This window comes from Protopterus annectens, chromosome 6.part0 (assembly GCF_019279795.1).
Source record: "Protopterus annectens isolate FY-2018-M chromosome 6.part0, PAN1.0, whole genome shotgun sequence".
NCBI classification, from domain to species: Eukaryota; Metazoa; Chordata; order Ceratodontiformes; family Protopteridae; genus Protopterus; species Protopterus annectens.
In genome coordinates, this window is record NC_056737.1 from 1,797,990,673 (window position 1) to 1,798,010,672 (window position 20,000).

Here is a 20,000-nt window from a genome sequence, read left to right on the forward strand (position 1 = left end):
AATGATGGTCCAGAAAAAATACCTACAGGCTTGGCACAGTCAGGTAAGGTAGCCACAATGTCCAGAAATGCAGGGACAACTTCATTCATTGGAAGGAATGCCAGTGCAATCAGCTTGTGGATGGCAATAGAGAAAGCGGTGTCCATACCATACAAGGCCACAAGATGATGATGCTGGATCTGGCACCAAATGATCTGTGCAAAATGGAATAGGCACCCCTTCAAAATACTCTCAGAGAATGCCTTTCGGCTGGCACAGATTGCTGCCTTCTCAAAATCTGTCATAATGTACTGCGGTGTTAGGGTGCATCCCTGATCTGCAGCCATACCCTTCAGTATGTCCCACCTATCGTTGAATGCAGACTCTGATTTCCGTATCATTAGACAATACACCAGGGGGACAATTCATGCTGAGATGGGGGTGCCAATAGATCCATTAAAATATACAGCTGACAGCAAATATCAGCACGTGTTGGGAAGGCGCCATCCCCGAGTATGATGTCTGACCTGCACAAATCCGCCAGATTTTGTGCTGTAGTTAGCAGAACCAAGGAATCTTTCCTATCCATATCTGACTGTCTATATAAGACAAAGCTGCCACTACGGAGTGAGTACTGGCTGACATTGATATCTGCAAGTGTTGCCAGTGGTGTGGACATAGATGTCCGTGCCCTCTGCCATACCTTGGTGATGCTATGATGCAGGGTGGCATGGCAAGACATCTCCTGTAGTACATTGTTATCCGCTGTGCCAAGGACACTCTGCATTAACAGACTAGGCATATCACTGCTGTTTACTGCCCTCTGCCATAGTTCTGCTCACAGCACACCCACCTGGGTAGTGGTTGCATTTGTTCCATGCTGGTGTGGCTGTGATTTATGCAGTACTTCCCCCTCATCCTGGTGGACAGTGATAGCATGGCCCCTGCAGGTCTTTATTCTCTGCTTCACACATGCCCAATACCATTTGGAGAGGACTTCCCACTCTAAGTGGTACAGGTATCCCTCCACTACTAGGACTGGTTTGCCTCACTGGTTGGGCACTGTCCAATATATGTTGCCAAGCTGATCTGGGCTATACTCGTATACAGACTCCATCATGGCAACACTACCTGTGGTTGGCCTCTCAGCATCCATCATATCCAGTGTAGCAGGGCAGAGTATGCTAACACTACTTAGGTACAGCCCACAATCAGCCTATGGTTATGCTGCAGTACACCACCTTGTTTGTTGTACCCTTCTGAATAGCAGCTGTCTGCCACAATAGTCCTTTGTAGCAGTATAAACACCACCCTGCTCTTACTACCTTAGCTTCTAGGGATTCTCTCTGTTCATTTCACTCAGCCATGGACTTAACAACTGATTGTAGTCCTGTAGGTGTCTATCCAGATCATTTTTACACCACTGGGTCTACTTGTACTACACAGGTCCCCTTTAATTCCCAGCTATTGAAGCTGACCAACCAGAGTGTGGTGCACAGGCTCAGTTTCAGAGACAGACATTACTTATGGATGTTCCCCTGTGTAGCACCCTTTTCTGCCTACATGCCTCTGCATATGTGTGTACCCTGTCTGCAACAACCATAGGATCAGTTGGGCTACCCCGACATGTTGCTTCAGAAGTATATGATCAGTTGATGACAGTGAGGTGGGTGTATATTCCTATGTGTCTGATATGTGCTTTCCCTCCCCAACATGCCAGTGTTCCCTTCTACAGTGGTTGCTTTTGTACCATTAGGTAGTCATTAATTGCCAGGCTTGTCCTGTTCACACCTGCCATGGGTGTATGAGCATGTCATGTATAAGGGGTACTGCAGCAGTGATGACACTATTTTCCTCATGCACTCGGTATTATGGGAATATGTCTTATTCAGGACTACTTGTTATTGTCTGTATGTATGTAGGTTTGTCTTGTGCTTTTGGCTTTCCTTTACCTGTGGTTTACTTGCGGATGACTGTTATAGGTATATCAGTAAGTAGTATATATACCATACATCAATAATTACTGCAATAGATGAAGACATAGATGGATAGGTAATACTGAGGTTAGACATAATGGTAGACAACTGAGTTTCAGGCTTCATACCCTTCTGAACAGTCATGCTAATGCAAAACCTGTTATTCTCTACTGTCTAGGTCTGTAACAGCTGATTTTGCACTTTGTCCCTCTTTTTGGGCCTTACTCCTGCTTTTAATTATGGCTTTGTAAAGATGGCTTGTTCTATGAGGAGGAGAGGTATGCACTAGGAAGGCTCTAACAGGGCACGTTATTTCCGTTCCATTGTGACTGTGCTTGTTGCACTAACAGTGTGCTGGTGTATCTAGCAGCTGCAGATGCAACTTCTTTGTCCATTCTCAGCTTGCAGCTTTCAACTCTATGCTTTTCCTGCAAGGGTTGTGTGTGGGGATTTCTGTGCATGTACTTAGCAGGTATGCTGGCTTTATTTTGTTGTTTACTTGCACCTGGTTAAGCTACTTGTGCTGCCGATCGCATAGACCACCTATGCTGTTGTTTTGTTTCTGTGTAGTTTGTTCTTGCGTTGCCAATCGCATATCTAGCAAGGCTGCCAGGAAACAGCCCACTTAGTTCCGTTAGGAATCATCTCTATGTGGCAAGTTTAACATCTGTGTGCACTCCGACAGCCTAGCTTCCTTTCGGCTGCACTGTTCTACAGTCTAGCAGTGCTGCGGCCTTCTGCTTCCGGTGTTGTAGCTTGCAGGCATTTGTCTCGTGATCTACATGCTGGAACCCAGTCACACTTGCATGTTACACCAGCTACAGTGCACTGGTTGACAAAAACAGTTTAACACATAATGTATCATTATGTTAATACTTTTCACAGTACTTTTCTAAGTAAAAGTAGATTGCACATTGCAGTACTAGAACCATACACCCCTGCATGCAAAGCTGGGACTCTGAGTACTGACTATCTTGTTCTTGTTGTTTGACCTGCATGTTTTTATGTATCTCCTATTGGATATTGATCTGATATTATGATATTAACTGTATACTACTATGGCATACCTTTCGGTTTCAGACTTCTATCTTTCAGAATATTCATCCTAATGCATAACCTGTTGGCTATCTACTTTCTGTCTGTCCTCTGTACTGATGTGCAGATGTCAGGTATTCCTAAGGCCATACCACTGTGTAGGTGCCCACATAGTATTGTGCTGTGGGCCTGGACACTGCTGCTAGTTCCAACATATGGGACATTCCTTAATGTGGGCCTTGCCCCTTTTCCTTGTCCATGTGAGAGATATTACAGAGGTGGTGGGCTACAGATTCACAAACAGTAGGTGGCAATACATCACAGGACAGGACATGTGGAGACAGCCAAACAACATGGGGGAAATATCCCCAGTTTTGTGAACAGATTATATGTCATCAGTGCTGTTATACACATGGTGGATTGATAGACTGACAGGGTTTGTGGGGACATACGATCAGCGAGTGACTTCATGACTGACAGTGATATTTCTCTGACATACATCTCCACTGGCATGCTGTCCACAGACTGGCCACTTGTTTGCCTGTTATGTTTTGTCTGTTCCCCAGACAGTTGGTGTCCTTGGTAAATAAGTCATAGACTCTGGGGAATACAGATAGTAAATACTCACATATTACTGATGCCAGATTCCTCATAAAGGATATGTGACAACAAACCCAGTAACATCTGCAACTGTCTCAATGCATGACAGCAATATGTCCAATCTACCCCTGTGTTTATGCCTCTGTCCCCAAATGATGTCAGGCTTTGTCCAGATGTCAATGAGGCTCAGACGTATTTATTAAAATTATTTCTTGCCTTCATTCCTGCTACCATACCAGTTATGTAGTAGACCCACAGACATGTCAGGGAAGAAGCCATAGATATGAGTCCTGAGCATGTACATTCTGAGGTGAACTGTACATGTGAGTGTACTGTGTATGTCTAGCCATTGTTAGCAGACTGTCAGGATTGTGTACACATGTCATGTGTTCATGTTATTTGGGCTGTATATGGAGTGGGGGGGTGGATGTAAGTGTTATAAGTTCAAAGGTTCATAGGTAAGTAATAGGCTATATGCCCAAGGGCATTTATAAGCCTAGCCAGGATGTGTTGGCTGTCGCCATCCCCTTAGATTAGTTCCCTGTGCCTCTGTCCAGCAGAGCCATTATTTCCCTGTGCCACTGTCCTGCAGAGCCACTGCAGTGATCCCCGGGGTAAATTTTCTGTTTCCCATCCACCCGTCAAGGTTTCTCTTGAAGAGTGTTAGTGAGGGTCTCTGCCTGATGTATATTGGAATCCTGTTCCAAAGCATGGGGAGTCTCTGGGACAGGAATCTATCCCTCCAGCATGTCCTATTTATCATTGCAGTGAAGTTTATATCTCTAGAGCATGTGGCTCTCCGGGATTTGTTTTTTTTTAGGTGGAGCATGTCCATCAATTCTGGGTTGGACATGGCCTTGTATGTCAGGCAGAGATCATCTCTGAGTAAGCGGTATACAACCGAGTACAGCTGGAGTTTCTTGAGTCGGGCTGCATAGGGCATCTGTTTGAGGACAATAATCCTCATGGTGAGGTACTTTTGTGGTCTTACCAGCTGTTGCAGGTGTCTTGTAAGGTACATCCCAAATGGGGCATTGTATTCTATGATGGGTCTAATAAGTGATAAGTAGAGAGGCAGAATAACCTCTTTTTTTCTAGATGCGAACCCTTTTCTGATTAGGTGGGCCACATAGAAGGATTTTCTAATCACCTTGGCAATATGATTATCGAAGGAGAGATTACAATCTACTTGGGTTCCCAGATCCCTTATTACATTTTCTGTATTTAGGGGACTACCACCTATGTGGTAGTTCACAGGTACTTTATTTTTTCCAAAGGGGATGACTATGCACTTTTTGGCATTTAGCTTGAGGCCATGATTTTGACACCAGGTATCCGTCTCAGTGAGACCCTTCTGGAGGATGTCTGTATCAGCCAGATAATCAGTTATGGCCCCTAGTTTGCAGTTGTCTGTGAACTTGGTCAGCCATAGTCCTCCTATGCTTGCCTGTACCTCTGAGAAGTATATACTGATCAGGAGGGGTCCTAGGACTGAGCCCTGGGGGACACCACTTGTAACCGGTTTAGATTCGGACATAGAGCCTGCAACTCTCACCATATGGGTTCTATCCATGAGCCAGTTGGCAACCCATCTCGTGACATAGGGGTTTATGTTCAAGCTGGTGTGCTTGTCTACAATACTAGGATGGGGAATGGTTTCAAAAGCCTTTGTGAGGTCAAGGTAGGCTGTGTGGACCTCCTTTCCCTCATCTAATGCCTTAGTAACTGTCTAAAAGAAGTCCACCAGGTTTAGGAGGCATGACCTGCCCTTAACAAAGCCAAACTGGGTAGGGTCCAAGGTTTGGAGGTTCCCAATGTCTCTGTTAATGAGTTCCATGATGATGCGCTCCATAGCCTTGCAGACCAGGCTAGTCAGGCTTATAGGGTGATAGTTCCTGGGGTCCGTTGTGGCTCCACCTTTGTGGAGTGGGATAACTGTTGCTGTGTGCCACTCTGTGGGTATGGAGCCTCTAGAGAGGCTGAGTTTGAACAGTGTGTTTAGGTGAGGGGTTAGTTCATTTTGGAGCTCTTGTAAGACACAGCCTGGGACACCGTCCAGTCCCAATGAAGCTGTGTTTTTGGCTAGGGCTGTTTTAACCTGTGTGTCAGTGATTGATGGGGCCCTACATTCTTCTGGTATGGTTATGGGCCTCTTAGGGGGTGAGAGGGGGATGAAGTTTGCACTAAACCTGTCTGCCAGGATGTTGGTAATATCAGTCAGTTCAGTGTATTTTGTGCCATTCTGCACTAACTCAGAGCAGATCTGAGAGTTTCCATTTAGGCTCTTGACATAACTAAAGAACGCTTTGCGGTTATCTTTGGAGTCATTGGCAATTTTTCTTTTGAAACTAGCCTTGGATGATTTAATGAGAGATTGTAGTTTCATGCTGATACTGATCAGGGATGTCTTTCCTTCTTGGGATTTTACTTTTTTCTGTACTAGTTTCCTCCTTCTGTTGTATAGCTTGTTTATGGCAGGGGTCCACCAGACTGGTTTCCTTTTCTTGGAGGAGTGAGTCTTGGTTTTACTTGGGATAGTACGATCCATGCATTCCTGCAGATGCTCATAGAGTGACTTTGTAAAGGTTTCAGCAGCTTGGACAGCATTGTCCTTTAGCATGGGGGCTGTGAACCTTTCCACCTTGGTCTTAAGTAACATGACGTTTGCTTTTGAAAAGTTTTTCATGGTGGTTTCCTTGATTGGGGGTGGGAGCAGAATGTGGATAACCAGAGTGATTAGTCTATGGTCTGATCTAACCAGCGAGGGGTTTACCTCCAGTGTGGAACACCGGTCACCCATGTTGGTGATGACCAGGTCCAATATGTTGTTCCCTCTTGTGGGGGTGTTCACCAGTTGATCCAGGGTATTCGAGTTTATAAATTCTAGGAAGCATTGGGCAAGGGAGTTAGTACTTGAGTAGTTCTCCCAGTTTTTTGGGGGTAATTGATATCACTCAGTATTAGGGTGTTTGGTAGGACCTTCCTATTTCCCAGTGTCTCCAGAAATGGGGAATGGGGGTCCTGGGTCATGGTGGGTGATCTGTAGCAAGCTACAATTTGGATTGCAGTTTTGCTCGTTGTTAGTTGCACATTGATGATCTCTGATGCATTGTGATGTGCCACTAACCTGAAGGTGTGGGTATCCTTGATGAATATGGGTACACCCCCACCTTTTGTGTTTTGGTCCTGGTTCTATGGCTGAAAGGTATGGTATGAGTTATAGCCTAGTAGTGCTGGGGTGCTCTCAAGAGCCTTAAACCAGATTTCTGTTACTGCACAGATGTCAATGTTCTCCATACGGAGGAGTGCCTTGAGTGCATGCATTTTGAGGTTGAGATTTCTGGCATTGAGTAGCATTACCCTCAGTTTTTTGTTACTTGTGCTATTTATGGTGGTGGGTTTGTCTTTTGAGTCTTGCCTAAAAAGGCACTATGGGGGCGGCAAGAGCCTTGGCCAGTGTTTGAAAGCCTAAGGGGGACAGGTGCAAGCCATCTCTTGCAAAGCAACGTGGCTTGTCGAGCATGTCATCCCAGGTGGACAGATACTGGATCCCCTTTGAATGATACCAGATACTTAGCCAGTTGTTGAAACTGATCATTTTTTTTATACTGTGACATCATTCTTGGTGAGAGCAGGATGCTACTCAGTGTCAGGGTCATAGCGGCCTGGGCTACATGATCAGAGAGCTCTTCCATGTCTCTTTTCATGTAGTCCAGGGAGGTACGTCTGAGGTCATTCACACCAACATGGACAATGACAGAATCATATTTGTGCTTGTTCTGGAGTGACCTGAGTGCTTGTGTTATGTGGCGGATCCTGGAACCCGACAGGCAGCTAACTGTAATCTTCTCCTTGTCCAACCTAGTTAGTGGGACATCAGTGTGCCTGACTATAGAGTCGCCTATTACTATTGTGTTGGGTAAGTTATTTTACCTTAAGGGCTTTGATTGCATGGCACACTGATTATGTGAAGTATGTGTTTCATGGTTGGTGATGGGGTGTGGAGGTTGCTTGGATGTCTGCTTTGGAGGTCTCTGTTGCTTTTGCAGATTTTTATTTAGAGCCTCTGAGAATGTTTTCATGTATTCATATGTGTTATCTGCCGGTGTTGGTTTATTAGGTCTATGTGAGACTGGTGGTGTGTTGCAAGTATTACCCTTCTCCTCTTGACTGTCAGTTCCAGTCTTGGGTTGAGAGAGCTTTGCCTCCAGTTTGGCTGCATAATTGCATCTTTCGCATATATTAGTGATTGGTGGTAGGAGGATAGGGTTGTCTGTGTACATGAGGCAGTTGTTATATTGCCTCAAAATGTCCAGATTCACCAGTTGGACTGAAGAGTACACCAGAAGCTGCCCTTTGGACTTGCCTGAATAGGTAGAGTAAGCTGTTTTTCTGATTGGATGGTGGGGACGAATAGAGAGCCTTGGCCTTATGGACAGCATGTGGGGGGGTCTAGTGCTATGGTTTATTAGTGCTTGCTATGAGTTTTAAGCAAGTGCTTAATTGTGAAATGAATGGTTTGAGTGTTAAAGTTGAAGGTTTGTCTAGTTCCAAGGGAAAAATTGAAGAGTAGACTTTGTGGAACTGAGAATAGTTTAACTCTAGCTAACCAGCTCTGCCCGGTGCGCAAAACCATGCAAATGCGGTTTTTATAGCAGGGAAGTGAAACAGATAGAAATTAGCCGAAAATGGCTGATAAACTACTAACTTCTGGACTGAAATCACTCCTCCAGGGACAGATAGGCTGCTCAAAGCTCCCCTCTCTCACAGGTGAACAGAGAAACTTCCTTCTGTCCAAGTAAGGTATGGGCAACACAAAAACTTGTAACACAGCCCTGGATTCAGCAATAACCTGAAAACTCGACTATACTAGTTCAGAAAGGCGGGAAACAAGTATATATATATATATATATATATATATATATATATATATATATATATATATATATATATATATATATATATATATATATATATATATATATATATATATATATATGCTTTTCAGAAAATAGAGCAGATACAGTCAAAACAACACTTTAAATGCACATAAAAGGCTATCACACTTTAGTGTGTAGCCTACAACAGTTAAACAGATTATTTAAACACAAAAATGACTTAATTCATGTGCAGGCAGCAAATAAGTACAATATGTAGCAATAACAAACTTTTTTTGCTTTTATGGCCCCTTCTTTATCTGACTGTGCATGCTGTTCCATTTTATCCTCATCTATTGGCTGTATGCATTTCTAGGGGCAGAATGAGACATGTCCTGTGCCAAGGTTAGGATTCAGACTACACTGAGAATTGGGACTGTATATGTAGGGTTAGTTTGTCAGTGGCAAACAATGATGTATTTGTTCATACAGTCCGTATACCCTACTTTTCACTTGACTTTCCGGTATGTGACTATGACTGTGGTGATATTGGTTGTGGGTATGCAATTTCACACTGGTGTCTGTTTGTCAGTGCTGTTACATCCCTGTAGTGCCTGATATATTTGCAAATACATGTCTAATTACCCATAGCAGATTCCCTAATTCAGTTACTTGTGCTATGTCACTAAATATATGTTAGAGCACACAGGAGGGTGTTACTATAGCAACTATGTTAGCTTATCTACGCCAGTACTTCAGCTACATCCCCATTTTCATGGCTTTCACCCACCACTTTGTCAGCCTTGGTCAAGATTCATTGCAGTAAGGGGTTCTGAGCATACCTGTCAGATGGCTGGATTGTTTCAGGATGTCCAGGTTTATTGCTCATATTTTTGGTCTGTTTTACAGATTATTCTCATTTCTCTGGTAAATCAGTGTGATGATATGACTGCTGTCAGAAAATGAGGACATGCATTTCATTTACCTACCTCACATCCATCAGAATATGTATGCTGAAACAAACTGTGTCACTCTGTCAAGAAGAGTACAGGGGGACAATGACCACTTCCTTCATGGATGCTAATGCGTTAGTGCTGCAATGTGCCACATAGAAGGACTTTCTGACCACAGCAGCAATGTGGTGGTCAAAGGAGACATTGTTGTCAACCTGTGTACCCAGATCTCTTATAATGCCTTCTTTGTTCAGGAGACTACCATCAATGTGGTAAGTCATGGGAACAGGGTTTTCCCCAAAGGGGATGACAACACATTTTCTGACATTGAGCTTAAGGCCATGGCTCTGACACCAGTCGTTGGTCTCAGTGAGGCCTTTCAGTAGGATGTCAACATTACTTGGGTAGTTAATAATAGTTCCCAACTTGCAATTGTCTGCAAACATTGTCAGCCAGAGTCCCTTCATGTTGGCGTGGACTTCAGAGAAGTTGATACCAAACATGAGAGTACCCAGGACAGAACCCAGTGGGACTCCACTTATGACTGTTCAGTAGTCTGACTTGGAGTAATCTATTTACACACTGTGAGTCCTATCTGTGACCCATTTTGCAACCCACCTAGTGATAAAGGGGTTGATGCCTAGCTTACTGAGTTTTTGCATGATGCCTGAGTGGGGAATGTTATCAAAGGCTTTGGCCAGATCAAGGAAGGCTATATGTGCCACCTTGCCTTCATCCATAGCTCAGGTGACTGACTCCAAGACTTTGATCAGGTTGATTTTGCAGGTATGACCTACCCTTCACAAAAGTAAACTGTGTGGCATACTGAGTCTGCAGATTCCCATATCCCTGTTTATTAGGTGCATGATGATGCATTCCATAGCTTTGCATAACAGACTTGTCAGGCAGTTAGGGTGGTAGTTCCCTGGGTCTGTAGTTTTACCTCATTTGGGGGAAGAGTTGACTGTAGCAGTGCACAATTCAGTAGGGACAAAGCCTGAGGTGAGGCTGTGCTTGAACAGGGCATACAGGTGGGGTGCCAGGTAACTCTGTAGTTCATGTAGAACACAGTCAGGGATATTGTCATGTCCCATAGAAGCTGTATTATTGGTCCTGGACAGTATTGTTTTAACCTGTGCAGCAGTAATACTGGGTGCTTGGGAGTGTACTGGTATTGTGATTGGTCCTTTGGGGGGAGGGGTAAAGTTTACACTCAATATGTCAGCCAGTATATTGGCGATATTTGTTGGCCCAGTCTAGGAGGTACCATTGCCTAGTAGCTCAGAGCAAATCTTGGTATTACCATGGAGATTATTTACATAACTTTATGAGGTCTTGTGATTGTCTTTACTATGTGCTCCAATTCAGTTTTCACAGCTAACTTTGTAGCATTTGATGAGGGATCTAAACTTTTAATTGAAGCTGATAAGGGTTTTTTTTCCAGTCTTGGGACTTCACCTTATTCCATATCAGTTTCATCCTTCTGTTGTACAGTTTCTTTATGGCCGGTGACCACCAGATTGGCTTCCTTTTTTTGGATGTGAGGGTCTTGGTTCTATTGGGTATGATGGTATCCATGCAATTGTGTACATGTTCATAGTGCATTGTTGTTTGATTCAAAAGTCAGACAACTAGTCTCCATTTGCATGGCTGCCATGAGGTTAGCCACGTCTGACTTTAGGAGGCCATAGTTAGCTTTGAAAAGGCTTTTCATGGTGGTTACTTGTGCATGGGCAGTGAGAGGGCTGTGGATTTGCAAAGGTGGTTACTTTGTGGTCAGATATAACAAGGGAGGAGTTGACTATTGGTGTACAGCAACAGTCACCCATGTTCATAAGGACCAGGTCAATGTTATGGGCAAATGCATCAGTACATGAATAGCTTTCCCAGTTAATGGTGGGGTAGTTGAAGTCAACCAGTATGAGAGTGTTATGTTGGACACTAATATTCTCCAGGGTGTTTAGGGACATGGAGTGTGAGTCTTGGGACATGTTTGGGGAACTATAGCAGGCTACAACCTGAACCACTGGCATACCCAATGTTAGCTAAACCTGCAGGATCTGTAATGCATAATGTTGGTCTACCACTCTGGAGGTGTGTGCATCCTTTATGAATATGGAAATACCACCACCTTTGGAGCTTCAGTCCAAGTTCTGCAGCCAAAAGGTGTGGAATGAGTTATAGGCTGGTAGTGCAGGGATGCTTCCTGCTGCCTTTAACCAGGTCTCTTTTACAGCACAGATATCATTGTTCCCCATTTTAAGGAATACTTCCAGTGAGTGAATTTTTAGATTTAGACTTTTTGGGTGCAGCAACATGACCATCAGATTGCATGTGTTTGTAGCTGTTATATATTTATGTATATGTATGTATGTATATATATATATATATATATATATATATATATATATATATATATATATATATATTTGACCACATATATGCATCTCTATGCATATGTCCATGTATATATAGAGAACCTGACTGATTCTACAGTCTCCTTTCCCTACTGTTGAATGACTGTACTATAGAGCTCAGATGGTGTAATGGTACATTGCTTTGATTGTAGTTTACAGGTCCCTGGGTCCAAGACTTGGCAGGATGTATTATTTTGTTGCAAGGCAGAACAGTTGCTGCTGGGGAGGAAGGGATAAGGTCAATTATTAAAAGAGGTCCTTAGTTTGGGCCCATTGACCCCCATTTTGACAGCATTTGGTTCATAGGTTCATAGGTAAGTACCAGGCTATTGGCCCTGGGGCCTATATAAGCATAGCCAAAAAAATGTCCCTGCCTTTCACCACCCAAGAAAGTTATTTTCCTGTGTCTCTGTCTAGCAGAGCCACAGAAGTGTTTCCCAGGGTGAATTTCCTATTTCCCATCCAATTGTCAAGATTTTTCTTAAGGGGGGCTAATGAGCGGCTTTGCTTGACATGAATGGGTAGTCTGTTCTAGAGCAGGGGAAGCCTTTGGGACAGGAATCTATCCCTCCAGCATGTTTTCTTTATTGTGGTGGCAAGGTTTGGGTCCCTGGAGCATGTGGCTCAAAGGGATGGGGTTTCTTTAAATACAGCATGTCCAACAGATCTGGGTTTGACATGACTTAGTATGTTAGGCAGAGGTCACCTCTGAGTAGGCAATAAGCGATGGAGTAGAGCTGGAGTTTTTTGAGATGGTCTGCGTATGGCATCTGTTTGAGGTCAGTAATCCTCTTAGTGAGGTATTTCTGTGGCCTTTCTAGTTGTAGATGTCTTGTGAGGTACATTCCAAATAGAGCAATGTGCTCTATAATGGGTCTGATGAGGAATGAGTAGAGAGGAACAATTACCTCTTTTTTTCTGGAGCTGAACCCCTTTGTGATGAGGTGTGCCATGTAGAAGGATTTCCTGACTACTGTGGCAATCTGATTATCAAAGGAGAGACTACTGTCCACCTGTGTCCCAAGGTCTCTTATCACACTTTCGCTGTTTAGTAGGTTACTGACTGTGTGGTAGTTTATGAGTACAGCCTTTTTCCCAAAGGGGATAACAATGCACTTTTTGGAATTGAGTTTGAGGCCATGACTTTGACACCAAGCATCAGTCTCAGTGAGGCCCCTTTGTAGAATTTCCACATCATTAGGCGATTCTATTATGGCACCTAGTTTGCAGTCATCTGTGAACTTCATTAGCCAAAGACCTGCTCTATTAGACTGGACTTCTGAGAAAAGTATGCCAAACAGGAGGGGAACCAGGACTGAGCCCTGTGGTACTCCACTTGTCACTGGTCTGAAGTTGAATTTGGAGTCGGCTACTTTCTCTGTGTGGGTTCTGTCAGTGAGTCAGTTGGCCACCCATCTTGTGACATAGGGGTTTATGCCCAGTCTAGTGAGTTTATCTAAACTTCCAGAGTGGGCGATGGTGTTGAAAGCCTTGGTGAGGTCAAGATAGGCTGTGTGCACCACCTTACCCTCGTCCACAGCTCTGGTGACTGCTTCAAAGAAGTCAATCTGGTTTAGGAGACATGACCTACCTTTTACAAATCCAAACTGAGTGGCGTCCAGATTTTGGAGGTTACCTATGTCCTTGTTTATAAGCTCCAAGATGATACATTCCATGGGCTTGCAAACCAGGCTCATCAGGCTAACGGGGTGGTAGATCCCAGGGTCCATGGTGGCACCCCCTTTGTGGAGCGGGATAACCGTCACTGTGCACCATTCAGTAGGCACAAAGCCTGAAGTGAGGCTATGACTGAACATGGTACTTAGGTGGGGTGCCAGTTCATTCTGTAGTTCATGTAGAACGCAGCCTGGGATGTTGTCAGATCCCATGGATGCTGTGTTCTTGGCTTTGGAGAGTGCAGTCTTTACTTGTGCAGCTGTGATTACAGGGGTTTTACATTCTTCCAGTATAGTGATCTGTCCTTTGGGGGGGTGAAATTTGCACTGAACCTATCTGCCAGGATGTTGGCAATTTCAGTTAGTTCTGTATATCTAGTGCTATTGTGCTGTAGCTCAGAGCTGTAGAATGCTTTGTGGTTGTCCTTAGAATCAGTGGCGATTTTATTTTCATAACTAGCTATGGAGGTTTTTATGAGGGATCTGAGCTTCTATCTGAGGCTGACCAGGGAGTTCCTGCAATCAGAGGATTTTACTCTTTTTTGCAACAGCTTCTTCCTTCTGTTCCTTTTTTTGGTGGATAGTATCTTGGTTCTGTTGAGGATGGCATGATCCATGCATTTGTATATGTTCTTATACAGTGCATTTGTATAGAATTCAGCAGTCGTACCTCTATTTTCCATTTGTATGGGTATCATGAAGCTTGCCACTTCTGTCTTAAGAAGCATGAAGTTGGCTTTGGAGAAGTTTTTTATGGTGGTTTCCTGAATGGAGGATAGGGATGGGATATTGATGTCTAGAGTGATTAGCTTGTGGTCGGCTCTGACCAGTGAGGAGTTGACCTTTGGCATGGAACATCAGTTGCCTATATTGGTACTGACCAGGTCCAGGATATTGCTGCCCCTGGTGGGGATATGGACCATCTGATGCAGGGTGTTGGAATTTATGAATTCCACAAAGCGTTGAACAAAGCATTAGTACATAAGTAGTTTTCCCAACTGATGGTGGGGTAGTTGAAATTGCCCATTATTAGGGTATTGGGCTGTACCTTAATATTACCCAGTATATCAAGAAATGTGAAGTGGGCATCCTGGGGCATGGTGGGGGATCTGTAACAAGCTACAACCTGAATTTCAGTCTTACCCAGTGTTAGTTGCACTTGGATAATTTCGGATACATTATGTTGAGCAACTAGCCTGGAGGTGTGGATATCCTTAATGAATATGGACACGCCTCATCCTTTAGTGTTTCAGTCCAGGTTATGTGGCCAAAAGGTGTGGTATAAGTTATAGCCTGGTAATGCAGGGGTGCTCTCTGGATCCTTGAACCAGGTCTCCGTCACTGCACAGATGTTGATGTTCTCCATTTTAAGGAGTGTCTCAAGTGAGTGCATTTTGAGGTTTAGACTTCTAGCATTGAGTAGCATTACCCTCAGATTTTGCTTGCTTACATCTGCTATGATGGTGAGTTTGTCATTTGAACCTTGCCTAAAAAAGGTACTCTAGGGGTGGCAAGAGCCTTAGCCAGTATCTGGAATCCCAGGGGTGACAGGTGCAGGCAAGGCATCATGGTCTGTGAATCATGTCATCCCAGGCAGACAGACACTTGATCCCCTAAGAATGACTCCATAATTTTACCAATTATTGAAGTCAATCATTTTGTCCTTGTACAGTGGTATCATTTTGGGTGATGGCAGGATGCTACTCAGGGCTAGGGTCATACCTGCCTGGGCTACATGATCTGAGAGCTCCTCCATGTCTCTTGTCATGTAGTTCAGGGAGGTACATCTCAGGTCATTCACACCAACATGAACAATGACAGAGTCATATTTGTACTTGTTGTGGAGTGACCTGAGTGCTTGCATTATTTGGTGGATCCTGCCACCCGATAGGCAGCTGACAGTAACTTTCTTCTTGTTTAGCCTGGTGAGTGGGACATCAGTGTGCCTGACTATAGAGTCACATATGACTAGTATGTTGGATACCTTGTTTTGCCTTATGGGCTGAGGTTGAGTGGCATACTGATTTTGTTGGCTATGTGTCATTTGGGTAATGTTGGAGGGTGGTGGTTGCTTGCATTTCAGCTTTGGAGGTCTCTATTATTTGTGCAGATTTTTATTGAGATCCACCATGAATGTAGGTGTGTGTTTTGTGTTACTATGTGTAGGTTTAGGTGGTGTAGGTTTTTTTGGACTAAGTGTTGACTGTGGTGTGGTGCAGGTGTTTACCATTTTCTCTTGACTGTCAGTACAGTCTTGCATGGAGACAGCTTGGCTTCCAGTTTGGCTATATAAGTGCATCTCTCACAGGATTAGTGTTGGGTGGTAGGAGGAGAGGGTTGTCAGTGTACATGAGGCAATTGTTACATTGCCCCAAGATGCCCAGATTCATCAGGTGGACAGGAGAAAATACTGGGAGCTGACCCTTAGACATGCCTGGATAGGTGCTTATTAATTTAAGTACTAAAAATGGTTTTCCTCCTAACAAGTGAGGAAAGTTGAGTGCTGCAGTAATTTGTAGATTATTTAGTGCTTGCAATGAGTTTTGAACAAGTGCTGAGGATAAGGAAATAGTTTTGAGTGCTAAAACTAGAAAACTGGCTAGTTGTAAGGGTAAATTAGAAGAGCAGACTTTCTGGCACAGGGAATAGTTTAACCCTAATTAAACGGTGCTGTGCAATGCACAAAACTGCGCAAACATGGGTTTTTAAACAGGATGATGAAAGAGATAGAAATAGCCCAAAATGGCCAGTAAAACTACAGATTCTGAGCTGAAACATCTCCTCCAGTACAGATAGGCTGCTCAAAGCTCACCACTCTCACTGATGAACAGAGAAGCATTCTGCTATCTTACTAAGGTCTGGCCAATACAGAAACTAAAAGAAAACAGCCCAGAATTCAACAAAATCTGAAAACTGGACCCTACTGTTTATAGAAAGGTGGGAAACAAGTAGAGAGATAGGATTTTTTTTTCAAAAATTAAAATAGATCAAGTAAAACAAACACTTTTAAAGCAGAAAAATTGCTATCACACTTGATTGTGTAGCCCTCAACAGTTCAACAGTTAAAAAACACTTAAAAATGATCAGTTAAAGTGCAAACAGTATCAGAATTCAAAAAAAACTGTTCAAATAAGTTGCAAAGTTAAAAATGCTTGGAATAGTGCATATAGTGAAAATAAGCAATGAAAAGCAAAACAGAGGTACATAATCCACTCAAAGTCTTTCTTTTCTCTCTCTGCTGCTGTAGAACTCTGCAGGACACCCAGGCAGGATCTTGCTGAGGTAATACAAGCACAAAAACTGTGCAAATACAGGTTTTTAAACAGAAAGATGAAAGGGGTAGAAATAGCCCAAAATGGCCAATAAAACTACAGATTCTGAGCTGAAACACCTCATCCAGTGACAGATAGGCTGCTCAAAGCTCACTGCTTCACTGATGAACAGATAAGCTTCATTCTATTGTAGTTAAGGTCTGGGCAACACAAAAACTACAAAACAGCCCAGTATTCAGTAAAATCTGAAACCTGGACTCTACTGGTTATAGAAATGTGGGAAACAAGTAGAAAGATAGGAATTTTTTGTTTGTTTTTTTCAAAAATTAAAACAGATACAGTAAAGCAAACACTTTTAAAGAAGACAAATGGCTATCCCACTTGAGTGTGTAGACATCAACAGTTCAACAGTTGAAAAACACTTAAAAATTATCAGTTAAACTGCAGACAATATCAGAATTCAAAAAACAGTTCAAATAAGTTGCTAAGTTAATACAAAATGCTCATAATTGTACAGCTAGTGAAAATAAGGAATAAAAAGCAAAATAGAGGTACTTAATCCACTCAAAGTCTTCCTTTTCTCTCTCTGCTGCTGTAGAACTCTGCAGGACACCCAGGCAGGATCTTGCTGAGGTAATACAAGTGCAAAATCTGTGCAAATACAGGTTTTTAAACAGAAAGATGAAAGGGATAGACATAGTCCAAAATGGCCAATAAAACTACAGATTCTGAGCTGAAACCACTCCTTCAGCAACAGATAGGCTGCTCAAAGCTCACCACTCTCACTGATGAACAGAGAAGCTTCCGTCTATTTTAGTAAGGTCTGGGCAACACAGAAACTACAAAATAGGCCAGAATTCAGCAAAATCTGCAAAATGGACTCTACCGGTTATAGAAAGGTAGGAAATGAGTAGAGAGATAGGATTTGTTTTTTTTTTTGTTTTGTTTTTTTTTTCAAAAATTAAAAGAGATACAGTAAAACAAGCACTTTTAAAGCAGAAAAATGGCTATCACACTTGACTGTGTAGCCCTCAACAGTACAACAGTTGAAAAATACTTAAAAGTGATCAGTTAAAGTGCAAACAGTATCAGAATTCAAAAAACAGTTCAAATAAGTTGCAAAGTTAATAAAAATGCTCAGAATAGTGCAGCTAGCAAAAATAAGCAATAAAAAGCAAAACAGAGGTACTTAATCTAATCAAAGTCTCCCTTTTCTCTCTCTGCTACTGTAGAACTCTGCAGAATACCCAGGCAGGATCTTGCTGAGGTAATACAAGCGCAAAAACTGTGCAAATACGGGTTTTTAAACAGAAAGATGAAAGGGATAGAAATAGCCCAAAATGGCCAATACAACTACAGATTCTGAGCTGAAATCACTCCTCCAGCAGCAAATAGGCTGCTCAAAGCTCATCACTGATGAACAGAGAAGCTTCCTTGATAGGCTACCTAATACTTACCACTCCTACTGATAGGCTAGAAGGCTTCCCTCCAACACAGAAAGGCTTGGGGGGCTCAAAAGCTTATATACAGTCCTGGATACAGCAAATCTGTATCTGGACTAGACTGGTTACAGGAAAGGCGGGAAAAGCCCAAACACAGGCTTTTAGAGCAGAAAGTTGAATGAGATGGAAAACTGCTCAAACAGCCAATAAACTACAATTTCCAGACCAGAGGCCACTCCTCTTGTGGTAGATGAGTATCTAGTGCTTACCACTCCCACTGACAAGCTAGAAGCCTTCCCTCTGACACAGAAAGGCTTGGGGGGCTCAGAAGCTTACAAACAGTGCTGAATACAGCAAATCTGTATCTGGACTAGACTAGTTATAGGAAAGTTGGAAAACAAGCGCAAATGTGGGCTGTTAAATCAGAAAGTTGAATGAGATGGCAAAAACTGCCCAAACGGCCAAAGGACTACAATTTCTGGGCGAGAATCCACTCTTCTTGTGTTAGATAGGTTACCTAGCGCTTACCACTCTCACTGACAAGCTGGAAGGCTTCCCTCCAACACAAAAAGGCTTGGGGGGCTCAGAAGCTTACAAACAGTCCTGGATACAACAAATCTGTACCTGGATGAGACTAATTACAGGAAAAGCAGGAAACAAGTGCAAATGTGGGTTTTTAAACCAAAAAGTTGAAAGACATAGAAAAACTGCCCAAACGGCCAATAAACTACATTTTCTGGGCCAGGCACCACTCTTGTGGTAGATAGGCTACCTAGTGCTTACGGGTCTATATTACATACCCGAAAAGGCTAAATCTTGAATGTATGTGCATCGACACATAAAGGTCGATGCACATACAAAGCAAAACATGTAAACGTCGAAAATCGAATGCCAAACGTGTTTCGTAATCAAAATTCACCACACAGGTAAGCCAAAAAAAATTAATTTAATACTCATTTGCAGGGGGGAGGGGGGGGCCCTGCACTGCTCACACCCGACAACATAAATATAGCAACTCCAAGACCACACTACAGTGGGGATAAGAACATATTTCCTTATCCCCACCAACACGCTTCTGGTTAAAAAACACATTCAGCATTTCGATTTTCGCCATTTACATGTTTTGCTTTGTATGTACATCGACCTTTATGTGTCGATGTACATAGATTCAAGATTTAGCCTTTTCGGGTTTGTAATATAGACCCAGTGCTTACCACTCTCAATGATAAGCTAGAAGGCTTCCCTCCAACACAGAAAGGCTTGGGGGGACTTAGAAGCTTACAAACAGTCATGGATACAGCAAATCTGTATCTGGACTAGACTAGTTACAGGAAAGGCAAGAAACAAGATTAGATTTTTTTTTGCAATTAAATTAATGAATGACTAAAAACAAGTGCAGAAGGCAATAAATTAGAAGGCTACTCACAAGCAGTAATAAGTGCAGAGTAAGAGCAACTGAACAGATAGCACACAGAACAGCAAACTAAGAGAGTTACAGTAAGAACAGCTGAATAAAGTATATTTTTTTGAAGGGGGGCAGAGCAGGATTAAGAGGCTACAGGGGCTGTCCTTCCCAAATGCTCTCTCTGTACACAGTAGATAAAGCTGAAGAGATGAGACTAGTAGGAGTGCCTGAAATCAAAATATGATCTCACTGTACTCAGTTGAGTGATCAAATGAGATAGGCCCAGAAGGACTGTCCAAACACAAATTTACACGAAGGGCATTCAATTTCAAAGCCACCTAGGATAACACCACAACAAGAACAGGGAG